Raw genomic sequence first — 15,722 nt, 5'->3', positions numbered from 1 at the left:
GAGGCTGAGGCAAGAGAATCACTTGAGCCCAAGAGTCTGAGGTTGCTATGAGCCAGGGCACTCTACTGAGGATGACAAAGTAAAACTCTGTGTCAAAATAAATACATAAAATAAAATAAATTAAAGTTTTGTTTATATTTAGAATATTTGTGGGGTTGGTGGGAGTGAGATTTCACTACAGTATTTGTCTACCAATGCATATTTCTAGTGGTGCCCAGAATAAATGCATTATTTTTAGTGGTGTCCAGCGTGGTCTATTTAGCAAAAGGAAAAAGATAAGCCACAGAACAGGAGATATTTGCAATATATTGGCTGCTGATGAAGTTTTATGTTGACAAATCACAAATATTTGTAACTACAAAATCAGGCAAAGAAAAAGTGCAAAAACTTGTGAATACCACTACACAAGGATTATTATTATTATTATTATTTTGTAGAGACAGAGTCTCACTTTATCGCCCTTGGTAGAGTGCCATGGCATCACTGCACACAGCAACCTCCAACTCCTGGGCTTAGGCGATTCTCTTCCCTCAGCCTCCCGAGTAGCTGGGACTACAGGCACCCGCCACAACGTCTGGCTATTTTTTGTTGCAGTTTGGCCGGGGCAGGGTATGAACCCGCCACCCTCAGTATATGGGGCCGGTGCCCTCCTCAGTGAGCCACAGGCACTGCCCAACTACACAAGGATTTTTTGTGTTAATACAAATGTTTTATTTTAGAATATATGTAAAAAATGAAAAGTGCCTAGAGCATAAGTTGATTAACCAATACAGAGGGGGCTATTTTCTCTTTTATACAAGCTGTTTTTTTGAGACAGATTATCATTTTGTCACCCCCAGTACAGTGCTGTGGTGTCACAGCTCACAGCAACCTCAGACTCCTGGGCTTAAGCGATTCTCTTGCTTCAGCCTCCCAAGTAGCCTAGATGCCCGCCACAATGCCCAGTTGTTTTTTTTTTAAGAGATGGGGGTCTTGCTTTAGCTCAGGCTGGTCTCAACTTCATGAGCTCGAGGGATCCACCTGCCTCTGCCTCCAAGAGTGCTGAGATTGCAGGTGTGAGTCACCTCACCTGACCCATACAAGAATTCTTGGGGGTGACGCCTGTGACTCAAAGGATAGGGCGCTGGCCCCATATGCCGGAGGTGACAGGTTCAAACCCAGCCCCGGCCAAAAAAAAACTGCAAAAGAAAAAAAAAAAAAAAGAATTCTTAATGCCCAGGTGAGAATTCTCAACCTCTCAAACATCAGGAAAATGAATAATAAAACCAAATAAAGTCACAAGTCAGTGGAATGACAAACATTACAAAGCCTCAAATCCTGAGTGTGGGGGCAGGAGGGGACGGGACGTTGACCCCGGGGGGTGCTGAGACAAGTCCTTTAGAAAGCTTTTGGGCTTCCAAAACAGCTTTTTTGGAGAGAAGTATGGAGAGTCCTCAAAGATATAAGAGTAGACCTTCCATTTGACCCTGCAGTCCCATTGCTAGACATCTATCTAGAAGAACAGAAATCATTTTACCACAAAAACATTTGTGCTACAATGTTTATTTTGGCTCAGTTCATATACAGGGAAATGGCGGGGTTGGGGGGGAGGACATTTGTCAGGAGGAAGGGCATGAGGAAGGATCTCACTTAATGTGCTCGTTGTGAGGGTTTATAACACACTCCATGGGTGAGGGGCCCTTCTACAAAGATAACTTTACTCTGGAACTGAGAACAATGTAATCTAAAAATTATATACTCATTAATTTGAAAAAAATATATACTCAAAAAAAAAGGCAAGAAAGAAAGCTTTTGGGCTTCCAAGAGCAGCCTTCACTCCTAGTTAACAGAGACATTCACAGTCAACCAATGACCAAGTGAGGACATTCATAGCAGGGTGACCTGTGATGGCCCACAGCTAAGGCAGCAAATGCATCCCTCCAGCAGGTTGGGTAAAGGGCAGAGCATTCCACTGGCAGAAAGTAACCAGCCACTGCAGCTCCAGGCCCTCTGGCCCCTGAGATCTTCAGTGCTGTGCAGGCACAGCTCCCTATAAATCCAGTAGGAACCTAGAGCCTGAGTCCTTTTTGTCCACAAAATCATCCCCCTCTTGGTGCCCAGATGTGGTGACGGAGGAGACCTGGGAGGGATCTTGGGATGAGAGGAGCTCAGAGATATCAGATAATGTCGGAACGTCTGCTGAGAAATTGCAGGCATAAGGGCTCTGGGACCACAGTGGGCCTGGGGCTGGGTCTGGGGCAGCCCCTGAGAACAACCCTGGGTCTGAGGTTGTGCTTGGACCTGAAAATAGGCCTAGGAATGGACCTGAAGTTGGGCCTGGACCTGGGAATGGTCTTGGACCTGGGAATGGGCCTGAGCTTGGCCCTGGCATAGGGCCTGGGGCAGCAGGGACGCCCTCCTGGGCACTGTATCCTGGGTGCCCCCAGGCCTGGTGGAGGCTGAAATCAGTGGTGGCTTCTGCTGCTGGCAAGATTCCCTGGGGGGGGGGGGGAAGACAGAAGAGAGCTCAGGAATCCTGGGCCTTCTGGGAACATGGGGTGGCTGGTGCTTGGGGCATGGGCTCTGGGAAAGATGGGTGCAACCCAGGTTCCTGGGGCTCCTTGGCCATGACCTCCGTGGCCTCAGTACCCTGGTGGTTCTTGGCAGATGTGCTCCCAAGACTGTTTGGCCCTTTGGTTCTTGAACCACACCCGGGAGTACAGAGGGGACACACAGAAGAGGTATGAAAACAGGGAGCAGGGCCAGACTCAGGCCCTTCCTTCCGTACCACATCATTAGAGACCCCTGGGGGATCAGAATGGCAGAATGTCAAGGAGAAGGGTGGAGAGGACTGGAGGGGTCAGGCCTAGCACCCAGGATCCCAGGGCCCAGGAATGCTTTTCCAGGGAGGGTTCCGGAGGTCTCAGGGAAGCCCTGAGGTCTGAGCAGATGTGGGGAGAGACCGTGGGGCAACAGTATAGTGGGCCCATCATGTTGGCAGGTTTGTACCACCACAGTTGAATCCAGACAGGGCTTTGTAGCCCTGGGTACCCACTAGTGGGGGGATCCTTCCCCCAGCTTTGATGGGGAGGTGGGGCCTCTGCACGCCTGCCTGGGAGGGAGGGAGGCACCAGGAGAGGGACAATGGTTTTCAAAACTACTAGGAAGGAGAGGGGAGGGGACCAGACCTGCACTTGGTAGTCCTGCAGGTTGAGTTGTTTTGCCAGGGCTTGGCGGTCCTCGTGGTTGGGGTACTTGTTTGTCTGAAAATGTTTTTCTAGCTCCCACTGCTGTTCTTTGGTGTAGCAGGTGCGCTCCCGACGCCGCCTCCTTGGGGTGTCTGAGGGCGGTGGGACACCTGAGGCAGGGAGGGAGGGAGGAAGGCAGGGGAACAGGGTCAGATGAGTCCCAAGGCAGCCCACAGCCCTCTTGGGGGCTTCTCAGGCCCTAAGGTGAGAGGCAGCCCTGGGTGTCAGTGGCTACCAGGACCAGAGGCCCTGGGTCAGACCCAGCTCTCCACCTCCCAGCCCAAACCCTGCACCACTCTGGGCTCAGAGTCCACACCTTTGAATAGGTGATGATAACAGCAGCTTTTGTTGTTGGAGAAGGTAGGCTGGTGGGCTCCTCACCCCAGAGGAGCTCTGGCTGGTGCCTCAGACCTGCTCTACCCTCCCCCAGATCCTCCTCTTGTCTAAGAGCTCAGGGACCCTGACTCTTGATCAGAGGGGACCATGTGCCCAGTCGTCTACTCAACTCGCTTGCATAATTTCATTTTCCCAAACACTGCCAAGTTCTCCCCACTCCAGAGGGCAAGAAGGCCCTAGAGGCATCCTAGATAAACCTAGGCCTTCTCTGGCTGCCTGGATCAGCACTCTGCAGCCTGGGCTGCAAGCTCAGCCCCCCATAGCTGCATCCCTGCCCAGCTCCAACTCTGGACTCTGACTCACCCTGGGAATCATTAGGATCTTCCATGTTGCTCCTGCTGTGTCCAGAACATGAGGCTCTATCCACAGGGCCCGGGTTTAAATAATTCTGTGTTGCGCCCACCCAGGCCCACCCTCCTGGGACCTGCCCTTCCCACCCCACCCTGCAGCCAGTCTTTGCCCCCTCAAGGAGTTGAATGAGTAATTGATCCTTTCATTTTTGAGCAGCTACTGCTTGGGGGGGAGGGGGCAGTGCTGGGAGACCTCAGTGGTTGACACAGCCTTTGTTTCTCCCCCATTGGGCTCTAGCTCACAGGGCTGGGGGGAGTCAGCACCCATTACCCCTGGAGATATCCCCATCTCAGGAAAGCCAGCCAGTCACCAGGAGCCAGCCTCATTTACTCCCACTGTTGGGAGCCTCCCCCACCTCCAGCGCCAGGGAAGCTGCCTGGTCCTCCCAGCTTGTCTGGCCACCAGCCCTACTGCCTGGGTAATCCTACAACCTCGTCCCTGGACCTTCCAGGCCACTGTGGGTCCTTACTGTTCAGTCTTAAATTGCCCCCAGATATCTGGGCAAAGGGAAGGGCTCAGTACACCTGGGCCCTGGTGATTATTGGCTTCTGCCCTGGATAGCCGTCTGGGCAATGGTCTGATGGACGCCCGCCGGTTTCTTCTTGTAAGTCAGTGACCTCACTTTGGTTCGCTCCAGTTTCTTTTTTTCTTTCTTTCCTTTTTTCTTTTTTTTTTTTTGAGATAGAGCCTCAGGCTGTCGCCCTGGTGGCATCACAGCTCACAGCAACCTCCAACTCCTGAGCTTAAAAGATTCTCTTGCCTCAGTCTCCGAAGTAGCTGAGACTACAGGCACCTGCCACAACACCTGGCTATTTTTTGGTTGTAGTTATCATTGTTGTTTGACAGGCCCGGGCTGGATTCAAACCCGCCAGCTCTGGTGTATGTGGCTGGCGCCTTCGCCACTTGAGCTACAGGCGCTGAGACGGTTCACTCCAGTTTCTAAGTTGGTCGCATGAGCTTAGCTCATAGGAGTTCAGCCCCTGTGAGCTGCACAGACCTGTGTCTGAACTTGACTGAGTGGAAAATGAAAATTAAGTAGGAAATCAAATACAAAAGAAAACAAATACGTGTTGTGATTCTAAGTTTACTGCACACAGACGGCTGGTTAGTATGTCATAGTAGCATTCTGCCATAATTGGATATTTATTCTGCTTCCTTTCTGAAAACGTTCTACATAACTGGACATTTTAGTCTGCTTCTGGGTGCTGGGAACACCAAGACTGATGAGGGCCACCCCACCATCGATAGGAATAATCTAACAAATTCTTTGGTCTTTCAGGTGCAACTCCATAAGTCCATAGGTCCCTTTTTTTTTTTTTTTTTGAAAAAGAGTCTCACTTTGTCGCACTTGGTAGAGTGCTATGGTGTCACAGCTCACAGCAGCCTCAAACTCCTGGGCTCAAGCAATTCTCTTGCCTGAGCCTCTCGAGTAGCTGGAACTACAGGTGCCAGCCACAACGCCCGGCTATTTTTAGAGACGGGGTCTCACTCTGGCTCAGGCTGGTTTCAAACTTGTGAGCTCTGGCAATCCACTCTCCTCATCCTCCCAGAGTGCTAGGATTAGAGACGTGAGCCACCACACCCAGCCCCTCTCTTTAAATTTTTAAAGAATTTAAATGTAAAATTTTCCTCATTAGATAGCTCAAGGTGACAAAGAAAGCCCATGCCTGGGATGAGTAGCTGAAGAGATGGGGAATCTGGTGTTTTCCCAGAAATGCTTTTGGAGCATAGGTGGATTTTTGAGATATTGGTCAACATCGCTCTGCCAGAGACCATCAGGGGGACACCAATAGTCAAGCAAAGTTGGGTTTATAGTCTTACTGTGAGGAGGGAGACGGCACAAAGAAGGGGGTCCATGGGACGTCTCGGAAAGAGGGTATTTGAAAGGATGGAAGGTAGGATTTGGGGTTGTGTTTAATGATTCGGGAAAGGGTTCAAACAGAGTGACTTTTATACCTAAGAGAATTTAAATCAGGGACTCAAAGAGTTTTTTGCGCACTAACGTTTATGCAGCATTATTGCCAATAGCCAAAAGGTGGAAATGATGCAAATGTCCATCAGTAAATAAGGAGGATAGAAAAGAGTGGTTGTATGTCCATACAAAGGGATACACTTTGGCTTTAAGAAGGAAGGACGTTCTGTCACATGCTGCAACACCCATGAACCTAGAAAGTATGCTAACTGAAATAAGACAAACAAAACAGGACTGGGAGGTTGAGGTCACTTGAGGTCAGGAGTTCAGTACCAGCCTTGGAAACATAGCATAATTTTGTCTCCTGAAAAGTGGGGAGATATATCAGCTGAGTGTGGTGGCGGGCATTTGTAGTCCCAGCTACTTGAGAGGCTGAGGCAGGAGGACTGCTTGAGCCCAGGAGTTTGAAGTTGCAGGAAGCTGTGATGATGCCACAGCACTCCAGCTTGGGTGACAAAGGGAAACCCCATCTCATTAAAAAAAAAAAAAAAGTACAGGATCTGCCTGTAGCTCATGGTTGTAATCCTAGCCCTCTGGGAGGCCAAGGTGGATGGATTGCATGAGCTCAGAAGTTTGAAACCAGCCTGAGCTAGATTGAGGTCTTGTCTTCACTAAAAATAGAAAAATTAACCAGGTGTTGTGGTGGGCTGGCACCTGTGTTCCCAGCTACTTGGGAGGCTGAGGCAGGAGGATCACCTGAGTCCAAGAGTTTAAAGTTGCTGTGAGCTATGATGACATGGCACTCGACCCAGGGTGACAGAGTGACACTGTCTCACAAAATAAATAAATACATAAATAGGAAAAAAAAATAAAAGAAAGAAAAAAGTACAAATACTGCATGAGTCCATTTATGTGAAATATCTAGATTAGGCAAATTCATAGCAACAGAAAATCTCTCAGAGATTCCCAAGAGCTGGGGGAGGGGAGAATAGGGAGAGAAGTGTTTAATGGGTACAGAGTTTCAGTTTAGCATGATGAGTAAATTTTATTTTTGTTAATTTTTTTTATTATTTTTATTATTTTTATTGTTAAATCATAGCTGTGTACATTAGTGCAATCAAGAGGTACAATGTGCTGGTTTCATATACAATCTGAAATATTCTCATCAAACTGTTCAACGTAGCCTTCATGGCATATTCTTAGTTATTGTATGTAGACATTTGTATTCTGTCTTTAGTAAGTTTCACCTGTACCCATTCTAAGATGTATGTAGGTGTGGACCCATCCATTACCCTCCCTCCACCATAACCTCCCCCTCTCCCTTCCCCTTCCTTGGTCCTTTCCCCATATTCTTGTGCATAGTTGGGTTATAGCCTTCATGTGAAAGCTATAATTTATCTTCATAGTAGGGCTGAGTACATTGGATACTTTTTCTTCCATTCCTGACATACTTTGCTAGGAAGAATATGTTCCAGCTCCATCCATGTAAATATGAAAGAGGTAAAGTCCCCATCTTTCTTTAAGGCTGCATAATATTCCATGGTATACATGTACCACAATTTGCTAGTCCATTCGTGGGTCAATGGGCACTTGGGCTTCTTCCATGACTTAGCAATTATGAATTGGGCTGCAATAAATATTCTGGTACAGATGTCTTTGTTATATTGTGATTTTTGGTCTTCAGGGTATAAACCTAGTAAAGGAATTATAGGATCGAATGGCAAGTCTATTTTTAGGTCTCTAAGTATTCTCCAAACATCCTTCCAGAAGGAACATATTAATGTGCATTCCCACCAGCAGTGTAGAAGTGTGCCCTTCTCTCCACCTCCATGCCAACATCTCTGGTTTTGGGATTTTTTTATGTAGGCTACTCTTACTGGGGTTAGGTGATATCTGAAAGTAGTTTTGATTTGCATTTCTCTGATGATTAAGGATGATGAGCTTTTTTCATGTGTTTGTAGATCGTGCATCTGTCTTCTTTAGAGAAGTTTCTCCTCAAGTCCTTTACCCACTCTGAGATGGGATCACGTGTTATTTTCTTGCTAATATGTTTGAGTTCTCTGTGGATTCTGGTTATTAGACCTTTATTGGAGGTATAATCTGCAAATATTTTCTCCCATTCTGAGGGCTGTCTGCTTGCTTTACTTACTATGTTCTTGGCTGTGCAGAAGGTTTTTAGTTTCATCAGGTCCCAATAGTGTATTTTTGATATTGCTTCAATTGCCTGGGGAGTCTTCCTCATAAAATATTCACCCAGGCTGATTCCTTCAAGAGTTTTACCTGCACTTTCTTCAAGTATTTTTATAGTTTCATGTCTTAAGTTTAAATCTTTTATCCAGTGAGAGTCTATCTTAGTTAATGGTGAAAGGTGTGGGTCCAGTTTCAACCTTCTACAGGGTGGCAGCCAGTGTACCCAGCACCATTTGTTAAATAGGGAATCTTTTCCCCACTGAATGTTTTTAATTGGCTTGTCAAAGATCAAATAATGGTAAGTAGCTGGATTCATCTCTTGGTTCTCTATTCTGTTCCAGACATCTACTTCTCTGCTTTTGTGCCAATTCCATGCTGCTTTGATTACTATCGATTTATAGTACAGTCTCAGGTCTGGTAGTGTGATTCCTCCTGCTGTCTTTTTATTGATGAGTAATGTTTTGGCTATTTGAGTTTTTTTCTGATTCCATATAAAGTGAAATTTTTATCTGTGGCCCAGCTATTATTCAGCATAAGGTTATTTAACTTCCAAGTTTTTGTATGAGTATGCAGATTCCTGTTGTTACTGTGTTCAACTTTTATTCCATGGTGGTCCAAGAAGATACAAGGAATAATTTCTATTCTTTTAAATTTACTGAGGTTAGACTTGAGACCTAAGATGTGATCAATTTTGGAGTATGTTCCGTGGGCTGCTGAGAAGAATTTGTATTCACTTTTGTTAGGATGAAATGTTCTGTAGATGTCTGTTAAATCCAAATGTTGAATGGTTAATTTAAATCTAAAATTTTTTTGCTAAGATTCTTATTGAAGGATCTATCCAACACTGCCAAAGGAGTGTTAAAATCTCCAACTATTATGCAGCTGGAGGAAATCAAGTTGCTCATGTCTGTTAGAGTTGCTCTCATAAATTGAGGTGCATTTTGGTTGGGTGCATAAATATTAATAATTAAAATCTGATCATATTGAGTATTACCCTTAAAAATATGAAGTAACCATTGTTATGCTTCCTTCCTTTTGTTGGTAAAGCCTATTGTATCTGCAAATTGAATTGCAACACCTGCTTTTTTCTGATTTCCATTTGCCTGAAATATAGACGACCATTCCTTCAGCCTGAATCTATATTTATCTTTTAATATAAGATGAGATGCTGTATTCAGCAGATATCTGGCCTGAGTATTTGTATCCAGTCAGCCAACCTGTGCCTCTTTAGAGGACCATTTACACCATTCACATTAATGGAGAATATTGATAAGCCTGCTAGAATTTTCGGTATCAAGTTTTTTGAAAGTCCAGTGGACATTTTTAATCCTTTCCCTACTGTGGAAGTTGGAGTTTGATCAAAAGTTTCTGAGTGATTTTACTTTTGTGGTTGAGGATTGTACTGATCATTATGGAGGATAGGTCTGAGAATATCCCGAAGAGCTGGTTTGGTTATGGCAAGTTTTTTCCAGATGTATATGTCATTAGAGTATTTAATTTCTCCACCATAAATGAAACTCAGTTTAGCTGGATACAGGATCCTAGGTTGAAAGTTATTTTGTTTTAGGAGATTAAAAGTCGATGACCAACCTCTTCTAGCTTGAACAGTTTCAGCAGAGAGATCTGTAGTCATTCTAAAATTCTTCCCTTGGTAGGTTACGGTTTTCTTACATCTGGCTGCTTTCAGTATTTTCTCCTTCTTCCTTCATATTAACTTTAGTGAAGTTAATTATGTTGTGCCTGGGGGATGTCTTATTTGGGTTGAATCATGCTGGGGTTCTGAAACTGTGTGCTATCTGAATTTCAGAATCTTTTGGCATGTCTGGAAAATTCTCTTTCCTAATTTCATGGAGAAGAGCCTCTGTGCCTTGCAAAGCCACTTCATCACCTTCAGGGATTCTTATGAGGCCAATATTAGTTTTCTTTGAATTATCCTAAAGCTCTCTGAGAGAATGATCCGTTTTTGTTCTCCATTTCTCTTCCTCTTTGAGAATTTGAGAGTGTTCAACAGCTTTTTCTTCAGTGTCAGAAATCCTTTCTTCTGCTTGCTTCACTCTATCACTGCAGGATTCTGTTGCATTTTTCAGATCTTTGAGGGCTGCAAATTCTTGTCTCAATGTGTCAAAATCTTTGATGATGTTGTTGTTAAATTCATTGAATTCTTGAGACAACTTTTGAATTGCTTGTGGAATTTCTACTTCCAACTTTCCCTCTATTCTATTAATCTTGTTTGCAATCCAAATTCTGAATTCGATTTCTGACATCTGAGCCATCTGTTTATGATTGGGATCTTCAGTTGTGTCTGCCATATCTTTCCTTGTGTGTGTGTGGGGTATACTCCGGTTATTCATGTTACCAGAGATTTTCCGCTGATTCTGCCCCATAATTATTTTAAACCATTTGACTAGATGAACAGATAAAGAGAAGTTGGGTTGGGAGCTCTAGGAGTAGTGCTTAACCAGCCCTTTGCCCCAAAGCTGAGACTGGTGTCTGTACCTTTTCCCCTAGAGCTTTGCCAAGGACCTGTACAGTGCTACGGCCTAAGGAACTGTGGACCTGCTTGGTGTGGTGGATCTAAGTGGCTCTGTCTTGTTTTCAGATGGTTTCTGTCCTACCCTAGTGAATCAGTTACTCGGGGTTGAAGTCTCATCTGTGGAGAGATACCAGCAATTAAGTCACTCCACCCCCCAAAAGGCAACAATTGGAAAAGGAAAATCAAACCTTCCCACAACTACACACCCAGGGTTCCACTTGGATAGTCCTCGGGTGATTGGCTCAGTTCAAGAGGTCAAAATCAATTATCTCAGTCAGAACCTGTCTCGGGAGAGTTCAAAAGGTTTCTGGCAGCTAGATAGCAGGGGTCTGATGACAACTCAAATATGACTTTCTCTGATGCTCCATGAAGTCAGGAGGACCCACCCAGAAAATAGATTAGTCTCCTTCCCCACCTTGCACCTCTGTCACACCCAGTCACTGATAACCCTGCAGTGCTGTGACCCAGTTGCCTCCAATGAGCAGATACTCCAGGTTTTTGCACCTGCCTGAATCACGGGGAGATCTATGTCTCCTCAGCCAGGCCACTGATCTCTGCCAGTATCTGGCAGAGGGAACTGAGGCCTAACAACCTTGGGTTAGGCCCCAGCTTAATGGAGGCTGGGGCTGTTCACTCAGTTCCAGCCCCACCCCTGATTGATGCTACTGACAGAGCAGAACAACTTCACAGAATTTGTTTCTGTCCAGACTATATTCTCCTACAGAGCAGACGCTGTTTGAGTTCACAGAACCTGCAATTCAGGCCCTGTCTGTGCTGCTGCTAGGTCTCAGCTGCAGTTTGTATTGGAGTGGCATGGTTAGCTGTCAGTTCCAGTCTCTGCCCACCCTCCTATGTCTCTGCTAATGATCCCCCGATGACTGGGTGTGTCTTAGGCTCAGTAGAGCTGTCCTCTGGGTCAGCCCTGCCCTGAGAATCTGCCAGCTCTGCGTCTGCATATTCTAGTCCCCGCGCTCCACCCAGGCCAGTACTGCCTCAGGCAAACCCTTTACTTATGGGGCCTGCATTTCTGTCCCAGATCTGTTCCACCAGTGACTGCCACCAGAGAAGATGCCTGGCCTCCTCTGGTTGCCCAGAGAGACAGGGGGTGTGACTCTGGAATATTGAGGGGTGAGGCCTATTTTTACCACTGCAGCTGCTGCTCTGTGCCTCAGGGCACTGCCACTCCTCCTGTGGGTTCCCTCTCAGCTAACCATCCTCTCCTTACTCCTGTGCTGCAGAATCAGCACTGACCAGCAGCAGTCCATGCCCTGTCCACTTCTCTGGAGAAAATACCCAAGAATCTGGACTCCTGGGGGAAGGACTTCCAGACCTCAGAGTGAGAGTGGAGGGGAGTACTGGGAGTTCAGAATTGCAGGTAGAGAATATATACAGCTTTACACAGTTTTATGCCTGGCAGGAGAGCACCATGGTACCCTAGTACAGGAAGTAGGTCTGCTTTTTAGAGGGGCTCTCCCATTGTATATAATGGGAGGACTTTTGAACTCTGCTTGCTAGTTTGTATCAAGTACTGTGAGCCATTCTTATGGGGGAGGGAACTCCCATCCACTTGGCTATGGATTTTGTACCTTTTGTTTGTATCCTCGGGGTTGCATCTTGCCTCAGCAGGGTTGATATACATTCTCAACCTTCTCTCTTGGCTTAGCTCTAATCCACCAGGTTACTTGCTAAACTTCTGTCCTTTAACTCTGCTTCTGGATGGGAGCCTCTGTGGAAAGCTGGCTTCAGTCAACCATCTTGCCTCCTCCCCCTTATATAATATCCTAATAATTAGTACTCAGTACAAGATCCTGGGAGATTATGCTAAGAAAATAACTTTTTATACGAGATAGACTTTGCTGTCAATCATAGACCTTTCTTTTGGAACTATAATGTTTTAAAATTTTCCTTTATTTCATAAGTCCCAGTTGTTGTCTAACAAGAGGACACACATAGCTAAAATTAAAGTTTGGTGTGTGCATTGAAAGGAAAATTACAAGAAGGTATGGAATCGTAGACCTGAGGCAGTTTGATGTGTTAAGAAAGGCTTCCCAATTAACATGCATTCATGCTGAGGCCTTTGCGGATTGATCGGAAGTGGGCAGAGGAAGGGAAGGGGAAGTAATGTGTCTAAGGTAGAATCAGCATCCAGTGTTCATGTTACTTTCTCTTTTCTACAGGATACCACTAATAGACCACTGTTTCCTGATCCCACCACCCCAAATACACATATTTGTGTATACTGAGTTATGTACGTATATATGCATTTCACATAGGAGCTCCCATGAGCCCTATTTTTAGCTTCAACCGTATAGGTGGATTGTTATTATTATATTTTTTATAGCAAGTGGTTTTAATTATTTGGCACATTAAGGAGTACATGGGATACTTCCCAAAGCAAGTTTCGTGATGTGCTATTTTGAATATTTTGTACTATTAGTACTATTTTGTACTATTTAGAAAACTCTTATACATCACCATATTTCATCTTTACATACTTCACTGTATCTTTGCAGACTAACATGTCACCATCAATTACATTATCACATCAAAAACACAGCACAAGGTAGAGCTGGGGGGCGGAGACAAGATGGCTGACTGAAGCCAGCTTTCCACAGAGGCTCCCATTCAGAAGGAGAGTTAAAGGACAGAAATTTAGTAAGTAACCTGGTGGATTAGAGTTGTGCCAAGAGAGAAGGTTGAAGAATTCACATCAACCCTGCTGAGGCAAGCTGTGACCCCAAGGATACAAACAAAAGGTACAAAATTCATAGCCAAGTGCAAGAGAGTCCCCTCCCCATGAGAATGGCTTGGAGTACCCCACAAACAAACATGCAGAGTTCAAAAGTCTTCCTACTATACTCCACAGGAGAGACCCTCTAAAAACTGGACCTACTACCCCTACTAGGGTGCCATGGTGCTCTCCTGCCAGGCATAAAATGGTATAAAGCTGTATATATTTTCTACCTGCAATTCTGAGCTCCCAGCACTCCCCTCCCCTCTCACTCTGAGGTCTGGAGGCCTGTCCCTCAGGAGTCCAGATTCTTGGGTGATTTCTCGAGGGGTGTGGAAAGGGCCTGGAATGCACCTGGTCTGTGCTGATTCTGCAGCACAGGAGTGTGGAGAGGATGGTCAGGTGAGAGGGAACCATACTGGAGTGGCAGTGCCCTGAGACATAGAGCAGCAGCCACTTTTGGCAACAATAGGGCTCACCCCCAGATATATCGAAGCTACACCCCCTGTTTCTCTGGGCAACCAGAGGAGGCCAGGCATCTTCTCAGGTGGCAACCACCACAGAACAGATCTGGGATGGAAATGCAGGCCCCATGAGTAAAGGATTTTACTGAGGTGGTACAAGTCTGGGTGGAGCATGGGGAGTAGAAAATGCACACACAGAGCTGAGAAATTCTCAGGGTGGGGCTGACCAAGAGGACTGCTTTACTGAGGCTTAGACACACCCGGCCCCCAGGGGTACATCAGCTTAAACAAAGAAGGGTAGGCAGAAGCTGGAATTGACAGGTAACCATGCTGCAAATACAAACTACAGCTGAGACCATACAGCAGCACAGACAGGGCCTGAGGCACAGGTTCTGGGAACTCAAAACAGCTTCTCTTCTGCAGGTGAATTTAGCAGGGACAGAAACAAATTCCCACAAAATGGTTCTGTTCTGTCAGTAACATCAATCAGGGGTGGGGCTGGAACTGAGTGAACAGCCCCAGCCTCCCAAGGTTGTCAGGTTTCACATCCCCCTGCCGGACAGAGGCAGAGAACTTTAGCCTGGCTGAGCAGACACAGCTCTCCTTGAAATTCAGGTAGGTGAAAACCCCTGGAGTATGTGCTCATTGGAGGCAACTGGGTCACAGTGCTGTGTGGTTATCAGTGATAGGGTGTGACAGAGGTGCAAGGTGGGGAAGGAGGCATCAACCTTCCCAGACTAATCTATTTGCTGGGTGGTTCCTCCTGACTTCACGGAGCTATCAGCAGACCTCTGTGATCTAGTTGCCAGAGACCTTTTAAACTCTGCCACTGGAGACAAGTGCTGACTGAGACAATTGATTTGGACCTTTTGAACTGAGCCAATCGCCCAAGGACTATCCAAGTGGGGCCCTGGGTTCCTTTTCAATTGTTACCAGTGGTGGGTGGTGTGAATTAATTGCTGGTATTTTTCCATAGCTGAGACTTCAACCTAGAGTAACTGTTTCACCAGAGTTGGACAGAGACCAGCTGAAAACAAGACAGGGCCACTTAGCCCCACCACACCAAACAGGTCCCCAGTTTCTCAGGCCGTAGAACTGTATGGGTCTTCGACAAAGCTCCAGGGGAAAAGTCAAATGGTATAAAATAATCATAAGGTGGAATCAGTGGAAAAACTCTAGTAACATGAATAACCAGAATAGATCAACCCCCCATCCCCAGGGAAAGATATGGCAGATGTAACTGAAGATCCCATTCATGAACAGCTAGCCGAGATGTCCAAAATCAAATTCAGAATGGAATTTCTTGGATAGCAAACAAGATTAATAGAATGGAGAAAAATTTGGAATTAGACATTCAAGGAGCAATTCAAATGTTGGTAATAGAAATTCAAGGAGAAATTCAAATGTTGTCTCAAGAATTCAATGAATTTAAAGACGAAAGCACCAAAGATTTTGACACACTGAAGCAAGAATTTGCAGCCCTCAAAGATCTGAAAAATAGAGTAGAATCCCTCAGTAACAGAGTGGAGCAAGTAGAAGAAAAAAATTTCTGACATTGACGACAAAGCTTTTGAACACTCCCAAACTCTCAAAAGGAGAAGAAATGGAGAGCAAAAATGGATCATACTCTCAGAGACCTCTGGGATAATTCGAAGGAAGCTAATATCCACCTCATTTGAATCCCTGAAAGTGATGAAGTGGCACAGAGGCCCTTCTCCATGAAATTATGAAAGAGAATTTTTCAGACATGCCAAGATATTCTGAAATTCAGATAGCAGATAGTTGCAGTACCCCAGCATGACTCAACCCGAATAAGACATCCCCCAGGCATATCATAATTAACTTCACTAAAGTTAATATGAAGAAGAAAATTCTGAAAGCAGCAAGATGTCAGAAATCATTACCTACAAAGGGAAGA

At 45.6% G+C, this 15,722-nt stretch overlaps 2 protein-coding genes across 3 annotated transcripts in view; both read right to left on the bottom strand.

The window, feature by feature from the left end:
• Nucleotides 1-15,722, bottom strand: part of LOC128595776 (sulfotransferase 2A1-like) — a 370,742-nt gene that overhangs the window by 119,084 nt on the left and 235,936 nt on the right. The gene's annotated exons all lie outside the window — the stretch shown is intronic.
• Nucleotides 1-15,722, bottom strand: part of LOC128596568 (sulfotransferase 2A8-like) — a 210,618-nt gene that overhangs the window by 40,037 nt on the left and 154,859 nt on the right. The gene's annotated exons all lie outside the window — the stretch shown is intronic.

Source organism: Nycticebus coucang, chromosome 10 (genome assembly GCF_027406575.1).
Source record: "Nycticebus coucang isolate mNycCou1 chromosome 10, mNycCou1.pri, whole genome shotgun sequence".
NCBI classification, from domain to species: domain Eukaryota; kingdom Metazoa; phylum Chordata; class Mammalia; order Primates; family Lorisidae; genus Nycticebus; species Nycticebus coucang.
Note: the sequence above shows the minus strand (reverse complement) of the source record. Positions and strands in the feature narration are given on the sequence as shown.